The 9,336-nt window shown below is 49.7% G+C and overlaps 1 long non-coding RNA gene across 1 annotated transcript in view; it reads right to left on the reverse strand.

Moving 5' to 3' along the window:
- LOC118164195 overlaps positions 1-7,097 on the reverse strand; it is a 14,915-nt gene extending 7,818 nt beyond the window's left edge. Inside the window, exons 1-2 of the long non-coding RNA XR_004749368.1 lie at positions 6,276-7,097; positions 2,042-2,046 (exon numbers count right to left, since the gene is read on the reverse strand). This is a non-coding gene — a long non-coding RNA (uncharacterized LOC118164195). The remainder of the gene's footprint in view (positions 1-2,041; positions 2,047-6,275) is intronic.
- Positions 7,098-9,336: the final 2,239 nt, after the last annotated feature.

Here is a 9,336-nt window from a genome sequence, read left to right on the forward strand (position 1 = left end):
TTCTTTTCTTTTCTTTTCTTTTCTTTTCTTTTCTTTTCTTTTCTTTTTTCTTTTATTTTCTTTTCTTTTGACTTGCTTTTTTGTTTGTTTGTTTATTTTGAGACACAATCATAGAATCATCTAGGTTGGAAAAGACCTTCAAGACCCTCAAGCCCAGCCATCAACCTGACTTTGTGATTGCCATCACATCATTATATGCTTGGCCCACTCAACCCAGAGGAAACCCCACCAGTTTCAAGCAAGTATGTCCAGGTGGAAGGCAGGGAGGGAGACGGGGGCCATCCAGCTCCTTGCAGTCAGGCAGTGTGGCTGCCTTCAGATGGGCTTGAATTGCTTGTTGCACACAGGTTTCTGATATGCAGGATGGGTATGGTTGGGTGCTTGTAGAGGTATGGAGTGAAATTCAGAGCAGGACTTCATGCCCTGCAGCACACAGTTTGGAGTCATGCTTCTGCACTTCACTCTGGAGGAGTCAGATTTGCCCATGTGATGCCCTGCACTGCTGCAAATGCCACTTGCACAATATCTCAGTGGGATCTTTGTTTGGCAAGGGCTCATTTCCTGGGATGCTGCATTGAACAAGGACCGGGTGTCCGTGGGACAAGCACTTGTATCCTCATGCGGAGGAGCCAAAAGCTTCCAGAGATGTGGAAGGGGCCACTCACAAGCACCAATGCAGACAGAAAACCACCCTGCTGACCTGGGCACCCATCTTGTGATTTAAGGCAGGAGGGGCTGATTCATTATTTCCAGCTGCGCTTCAGCACCGGTGAAATGTGGGTGTTATGTTTTGGTTTGTCACTCCCTCTGGCCAGCATGGCTCAGCTGGCATCTCCAGCGAGGACATCCCTGGGAGGATGAGGTGCTGCTGACAGGGACGGGGGCTTGCACAGGGATGACTGCTCTTGGGAAAGTGAGGTGCAGTGGCAAGCACTGCCTCCCATTTAGCAGATGATCCATCATGGATCGAAACACTTGTCAGTTGTGCCCACCACCTCCCACAGCCTTTGGCTGTCTCTGATAGTGCACATTTGTCCCACCACCGAGCCAGCTGGGCAACTTTCTTTTTCAGTTTATTGCGTGGTGTCTATTTTGGCAAGCAGCTGCTGTTGAGATTTTGCTCATGGAAACACCTGCCTGCAGCTCTGCTGGTGTGAGTGATCCCCCTAGGCTTGGTGGCACCCATGCCAAATCCAGTGGGGCTGGCACCCACCCACCCAGCCCACAGCATTCGTTCAGCCTTTAAATTTGTCCCGCCTCAAAACTGGTCTTCCTCTGTCACTGTGTGGTGTCAGCTGAGCCCTCTGTTTTGTTGTTGTTGTTGTTTTTCTTTTTTACAGGTATTTCAACCAAAAATGGTTAACGTGGGTTAGGGATTTGTGTCCCACTGTCCCATGACATTAGGGGACTCAATCTGCAAGTCTCAGAGGGGACTTCTGCCTGGCTTGAACTGCATTAGCGCTGTTAGGAAAAAGGTCCATATATGTTGCAAATTGGCTCTTGAGATAGACACGTAAAGAGAAATAGAAACACAGCTGTTGAAGAATAACCATGCTGCTGGGGAACTTGTTCTCTCATTGGAAATGTTCACTTCCAACCTATTTTGACCATTATAGTTTTTAACTGTTGTCACCAACCTGTACAACAACTCCTTTTCCTGAAATAAATATATATTATGAGAATTCAGGAGCAGGCAGCTCATTGGATGTCTGTGTTGTACCTGCAGCTGCAAGCTCTCCATTAGCCCTCACCTTAAATAAGTAAAGAAAGTCAGAAATTAATGGTTGTTAATGCTTTCATTTTCAAAATAGATCAGCAACTCTGGCTGCCTTCATTTTGGGGTGTTCATCTCAGGACAGCTTAAGAAAATAAGATTTTCAGGGGCTGCAGATCCCCCCTAATCTGAAGCTCAAGACTTTAGAGAGCTTTTCAGATGGGAAAAGCAAGAGGGCTGGTTGCTTTTCTGTTGCTGGGAAATGCAGTCAAGGAATGCAGAGATGCTATCTGGTGCAGCTGACCCCTTCCCTAAGCCCCAGCTCACTATAGCTGGCTGGCTCCTCCTGCAAGCTGTGGCAGGACACAGAATCTTGTGCAACAGCTGCCCCCGTCATCTATAGTATGTGTTCAGTCTGAGGTTGGGATCATGAAACCTGGTCCAGTGAGGGCAGGCAGCCAACTGCAAACTGCTGCCTCCCTCCCACCCACGGGATCCATGGCTGGCTGGCCCTGCACAAGCACTGCTTTCCTTCTGCCTAGGAGAGTGTGCCCAAGCCCAAGTCCCAACTCTCAGCTCTGCAGAGGATGAATTTTTTTCAGCCTACCACAGGCTCATGGGTAGTTTCCCTGCTAGGGTTGTCAGTAAGTAAGAACCAGCACAGAGCTGATTTATAAAAAAGGAAGGGGGTAGGAGTTGTGGAAGGGGGAAGCAAAGACAGCCACCCATTCCCTGCTAAGCTGTCCCTTCCATGGCCTTGGCTTGGTCAAGCTGAAATGGATGCAGCACTTGCTGCCTGCATCTATGGAGCCCCCTGAAGCACAGGAAGCCATGCACTCCAGGGTGGTCAGGGGTGACCATGAGCCCCAAACAACATCTCAGCACAGAGATCTGCATTCATCCTCACCAAGGTCTCCATCACCCACCAGCCCCACTGCCACCACGAGCCTGGGAGATGCTCAAGGCAACAGGCCCACACCCTTCCACATCTGAAAACGATGCTGTGGGTGATGGCTGACAGGAGCAAACCAGAGGGGAGAACTGCAGGGCTTCATCATGCCTCCCACACTCTCTCTCCCTCGTGGTTTGAGCTGTTTGCTCATGCTGCTGCAGCCAGACTTGGGACGGGGCAGGCCAACCGGCTGCCAATTGACGTCAAAGGGGCGCTGGTGGTTTGAGCGAGATGAGGGACTGCTTCTAGTCAAGGTGGGTTTCCAACACCACAGAGAAATGTTTAAATCCTCCTCTTTCCCCTCCCTTTACTCTAGGAAACAAGTGCCTTATTTCATTCATCAGCTGTTTTGGTTATGGCAATAATCCTGCCCATATTGTGGCTACTTGGGTGTTTGCTGAGGACTGCGCAGTTCAGATAATGCTAGCAAAGAGCAATGGAGCCAAAAGAGGGTGGAAAGGCAGCAGGAAGCCAGGTTTAAACTTTTCTGCCCCTGCTTGTGTCACATGAGCCCAGGCAGGACGAAAGCCACGTCTTTTTTCTTCTCACGTTGCCTGCAATGTTTTTGAGGCTTGCGAAAAAGTGAGTCGTTGGGTTCCTAACATTCTTCTTCTCTTCCTCTTCAAATCATGCCATGCACTGTGAAATTCATTCAAGCAAAGGGAGCTAATTTGAAATAGGTGCATTTTCCCTTGACTGTTCAGTTATTCTTGAGCCAGCTGATTTTCATTTGGTGCTATGCCTATTCTCTGCAGCTCCTGTGTTTTCATTTGTCTCAGTGTGGTCTTGTCAGTGGCAATGTCAGTACATTCTTCTCAAAGCAAGCACCACAAGACCTGCTCTATATGCAGCCTAGACTGATCTGTTGAACTGCGACATCTAAACACAGAGCAATTCGTATGGGGAAGCCCCAGAGGAGTCAATGCAGTTTCAGGTCAGGCTTGTGCTCTTGAATGAGTTCATATACATTGTTACCATACTTGAGGATGTGTTATTTAGGCTTATCCAAAATAAACATGCTTCAGTTGAGACCAGCACACAGATCATCACATGGAAAGGTTTGTGATAACAACTGCTTCCTTTTTTGTCCCTTAATCAACCCACTTTCTCTAATGGTTACCTTTGCCTCTAGTGCAATGGCACAGGTCTAAAAATGCTTTCTGTTAAGCACTTGAAATATTGCTTAGCCCACAGCTAGAAGCATATGAGAATGAATTCCCTACATGAGCTGTTTCAAAGCCACTGACATCGACAACAACAGCTGGAAGGAAAACTCCTATCAAAGTACAAGCCAACCCAGTGAACATGGTTCTTTTGGTAGAAAGAACCCCATATAAAGGCCTGGGTGTCCCTTATGCCTACACACAGCAAGCCTCAGCATGTGACTGTGGGCACCACATTGTCCTCAGGGACCCACACAGCAGGGTACAGGACAAATGTGGTATGACGTTATAGCCATCTTCCCACAACCAACTCTGTTAGAATCATAACATCACAGAATCCCGAGTTGGAAGGGACCCACAAGGATCATGGAGTCCAACTCCTGGCTCCACACAGGACCACCCAAAACCAGACTCCATGTCTGAGTGCATTGTCCAAATGCTTTTTGAACTCTGGCAGGCTCAGTGCTGTGACTACTGCCCTGGGGAGCCTGTCCCAGTGCTCGACCACCCTCTGGGTGAAGAACCTTTTCCTAACACCCAGCCTGATCCTCCCCTGTCCCAGCTCCATGCTGTCCTCTCAGGACCTGTCGCTGTCCCCAGAGAGCAGAGCTCAGTGCCTGCCCCTTCACTCCCCTTGTGAGGGAGCTGCAGGCCACCATGAGGTCTCCCCTCAGCCTGCTCTGCTCTGGGCTGAACAAAACAAGTGACTTCAGCCACTCCTCAATGTCTTCCCCTATAGACCCTTCACCATCTTTGTAGCCATCCTTTGGACACTCTCTAACAGTTTATGTCCTTACACTGTGATGTCCAAAACTGCACACAGTACTCAAGGCCTCACCAAGGCAGAACAGAGCAGGACAACCACTTCCCGTGATCAGCTAGCACCCCAGACACATCTGGCCCTCCTGGCTGCCAGGGCACACTGTTGACTCAAATTGCTGTTGACCAGAACCCCCGGACCCCTTTCTGCAGGGCTGATCTCCAGCCTCTTGTCCCCCAGTCTGTACATCTATCTATGTCTGCCCCTTCCCAGGTGCAGAACCTGTCACTTGCTTTGCTGAACTTCATGCAGTTGGTGATTGCCAGCCCTCTAATTTGTAAAGATGTCTATGCAAATCCTCCTTGAGGGATTCAAAAGTGCCTCCTAATTTAGTATCACCTGCAAACTTACTTTGTGTGTATTTGAGTCCTGAACTGGCCCTAAAATTGAACATTGGAGAACCCCACTAGTGCCTGGCCACCAGTCTGACATAACCCTACTTAACCCTTTGAGCCTGACCTGTCTGGCAGTTGCTCATTATTTATCTGTTTAGCTGTATGCTGAACATTTTGTCCACAAAGATACTGTGAGAAACAATGTCAAAACCTTTGGTGAAGTCCAAAAAGATCAGTTGGCTTCCCTTGGTCAACTAGGTGGGTAACCCTGTCATAATAGGAAAGTAAGTTAGTAATTAGTTAGGAAATTGTGCATCATCATCTCCAACACAGCAACACTTTCCTGAGCTGAATGATGTGTATTTTTGCTTTTCCCTCCACTCTCCTGCTCTCTGGTGTGTGTCTCCCCCAGTAGCCTGCCATAGCTTGTCACAAAGTCAACCAGAATCTTCTGAAGCATGCCAACATGGGCCAGCCCCATGGGACCCCTCCTGACTGCTTTCTTATTGTAAAGGATCTTCCCTTATTCAGGTGAAACTTCCAGGGATTTGAGTGGAAGTTGGGCCTGATCAGCAGCTGCAGGGCCAGAGCTTGCCAGTTCCCACAAGCCAGTAGCACGTACTCCTTCGCTTGATGAAGTATATTGGACTATTAGCCCAGAAGGCCCATGTGAATTTCAAGCATTGGATCTTTGCAGTTTCTGACAATTTGCCACAAACAATAGAGTGATCAGTGACTTGAGCACACTTTCAGAAAAACTCAGGAGAAGTCTCGGAGGCCAATTTGCAAATTGTGGAGCAAAAAGCAGGGGCTGCTCACATGCAGACTGGGTGCCTTTTTCAGAGCTGCTGGCGGCCTGAGGTGAAAGGGCCAGTGGAGGATGTGCAATGAAACCACACAACCACTCTGGGAAACAGAGAAGCAAGGGAAACACTGAAGGCTGAGTGGAGCAATAAGAAAAGTTTTATTATAAACAATTTGGAGGTTCAAATCCTGATGATTCAGAAGCAGATAATTTTGCTAGCTGAGATCATTGCATCTTCTTTGGTACACAAGGAAAACACTGAATCTGAAAACAGCAGCTTTAGCAGAGTACACACAGATATATGTGTCCAGGACATAAGCTGCCCTCCCCCAGTCCCAGCCACGTTACAAAATTCAATTCCTGTGGCATCAGCAAAGAATATCAGCAAGAAGCCTGGCTGACTGGGTCCTTGCATGATGCAACGCTGAGGTGCTTGTGTGGCTCCTACCAACAGGGAGGATCCAGAACAAATACATTCCTTTCTACATTCCCGACTTCTTTTATTAATAACACCTTGGATCATGAAAGTCAAAAGAGTTTTCAGTGCCCAGTACTTTGTTTTCTGTGCTGTTTTGTTGTTCCTCAGCATGCTGGCAGGATCAGTCAGTGAAACCAGACAGCAAACTTTCGTTTTTCCGTTTGGTTCCCCGTGGTTCCCCTCGTGTGTGTGCTCCTTCTCACCCTGGCTTCATGAGGTGGAAGGGAAAGTGTAGATATCTGGTCTGAATTATTTTCTTCACAGTTGCTCCCCAGACGATCCCAGCAAATCCCTGTGACCAACATAGAGTGAATAGGGGCAGCTCCAGGGACACAGCACATGATTGACCTGAGCCACTGGCTGCTCAGCCACCTGGGTCCTGTCCCTGTAGCGCTGTCACCTAGCTGGCTTGACACAATGTCCCAGTAAAGACAACCAATGTTCCAAGGTGGAAACTGTGCCACTCTGCATACATGCAGCTCTGGCTCCAGGAGTGATGCTCCCAGGCAGCCTGAAGGAGGATGGATCAAGTAAAGGCTTCATCTCATTGTAGTTTTGGTGAGAGAGAACTTCCAGACTAAATTAAGAAGTCTCTGTTCAGTCATCTGTGGGCAATTTAAAAATAGAGTTCTCATACCTGGCTGCAGAGAGTGAAATGGTGTTAAAAACCTGCCTTGCTCAAAGTTCAACAAGGCCAAGTGCTGGGTCCTGTATATGGGCTGGGGCAATCCCAAACATGAAGGCAGTCTGGGCAACAAATGGATAGACAGCAGCCCTAAAGAGGTGCTGATGGTTGAAAAGCTCCATGTGAACCAGCAATGTGTGCTTGCAGCCTAGAAAGCCAAACGTATCCTGGGCTGCATCAAGAGCAGTGTGGCCAGCAGGGTGGTTGTCCCCCTCTGCTCTGCTCTCCTGGGACCCCACCTGAAGCACTGTGTTCAGCTCTGGGGCTCCCAGGACAAGAAGGACATGGACCTGTTAGAACGAGTCCAGAAGGGGGCCACAAAAATGATCAGAGTGTTGGAGCACCTCTCCTATGAGGAGGGCTGAGGGAGTTGGGGTTGTCCAGTCTGGAGAAGAGAAGGCTCTGGGGAGACCTCATTGTGGCCTTCCAGTACCTAGAGAGGGGCTATGAGAAAGTTGGAGAGGGGCTTTTTACAAGCAAGTGTAGTGATAGGACAAGGGGGAATGGTTTTAAACTAAAAGAGGGGAGATTTAGATTAGATATAAAGAAGAAATTTTTCACTCAGAGGGTGGTGAGGCATGGGCACAGGCTGACCAGAGAAGCTGTGGATGCCCCATCCCTGGATGTTGTAGTAGGTTTATGTGGCAAGGTTTTGGTAGCAGGGGGCCATAGGGGTGGCTTCTGTGAGAAGGATCAAGAAGCTGCCCCATGTTTGGTAAGGGCCCCACTGCTGACCAGAGCTGAGCCAATAAGTGATGTTGTTTGTGCCTCTGTGAGAGCAGATTTAAGACAGGGAAAAAAAAATGCTGCGACACACAGCAGCTGGGAGAGTGAGAGGAGTGAGGAACAGCCTTGCAGGCACCAAGGTCAGCGGAGAAGGAGGGGGAGAGGTGCTCCAGGCGCCGGAGCAGAAGTCTCCTGCGGCCTGTGGTGAGGAGCATGGTGAAGCAGGATGTCCCCCCTGCAACCCATGGAGTACCACGGTGGAGCAGGGTTCAATGCTGCAGCCCGTGGAGGAGACCACGGTGGAGCAGGTGGACCTGCACCGATGGAGACTGCAGCCTGTGGAAGACCCCTGCCAGAGCAGATTCTGGGCCGGACCTGCAGCCCGTGGAGAGGAGCCCACGCAGGAGCAGATGACCTGGCAGGAGCTGCTGCCGGTGGGGGACCCAGGTTGGAGCAGTGTGCTCCCGAGGGATGGACCCCGTGGTACAGACCCATATCTGGAGCAGATCTTGAAGAGCTGCTGCCTGTGGGAAGCCCATGGATCAGTTCAGCAAGGACTGCATCCTGTGGGAGGGACCCCACAGCACATGGGACGAGAGTGACCGAGAAGGAGCGGCAGAGAAGAATTTCTATAGACTGACCATAACCCCCATTCCCCCGTTCCCCTGCGCCGCTCGGGGGGAGGAGGTGGAAGAGGGTGGATGGGGGGGAAGGTGCTTTTGGTTTCTTTCCTTTGTTTCTCACTTCTCTAGCTCATTAGTAATAGGCAATAAATCTTACTATCTCCCTATGCTGAGTCTGTTTTGCCCGTCACGATAATTACTGTGCGATCTCCTTGTCCTTATCTCAACCCTTGAGCCCCTTTCATCATATTTTCTCCCCGCTCCTCTTTGAGGAGGGGGAATGAGAGAGCGGTTGTGGCGGAGCTCGGTCACCCACCCGAGTAAAACCATCACAGATGTGTTCAAGGCCAGGCTGGATGGAGCTCTGGACAACCTGGTCTGGTGGGAATTGTCCCTGCCCATGGCAGGGGGGTTGGAACCAGATGATTTTTAAGGTCCCTTCCAACCCAAACTATTCTATGACCCTATGAAATATATGATTTCCAGGACAATTGGTGTTCTTCATGCTGAGGGGTGCCTCAACCAGTGTCACTCTCTGCATCTCCAGTCACTCAAAGCCAACCAGTTTGCCATTTGCTGTGCATCTTACTGCAGGATGAGTCTGTGCTCAGATCACTTTTTGCAGATTGCTCTCCTTGCTCTTTGCTCAGCCTTGGTTCCCATTTGCAATGCATGCAAGGTGCGACCTCTTAGCTGGCAATAGGAACACCTGAGCCTCGGCAAGCAACCATCCCTCCTGCTGGGGGCTGTTTTGCAGAGTGGAGAGCAGTTTGGGAGCTTGGATGGGTCTCAGCTCCCTGGTCTCCTGCTCTGCCCACAGTCAGCTGCTGTGAGCATGCCTGAGGAGCTACTAATGTGGAGCCAGCTTTGAGGTGTGTGAGAGCATTATAATAACAAATGAAATGTGCATTGCCTATAACTATTAAAAGGAAGGAGGGAAGGAGGGAAGGAAGGAGGGAAGGAGGGAAGGAAGGAGGGAAGGAAGAAGGGAAGGAAGGAAGGAAGGAAGGAAGGAAGGAAGGAAGGAAGGAAGGA

Source organism: Oxyura jamaicensis, chromosome 1 (genome assembly GCF_011077185.1).
Source record: "Oxyura jamaicensis isolate SHBP4307 breed ruddy duck chromosome 1, BPBGC_Ojam_1.0, whole genome shotgun sequence".
Classification (NCBI taxonomy): domain Eukaryota; kingdom Metazoa; phylum Chordata; class Aves; order Anseriformes; family Anatidae; genus Oxyura; species Oxyura jamaicensis.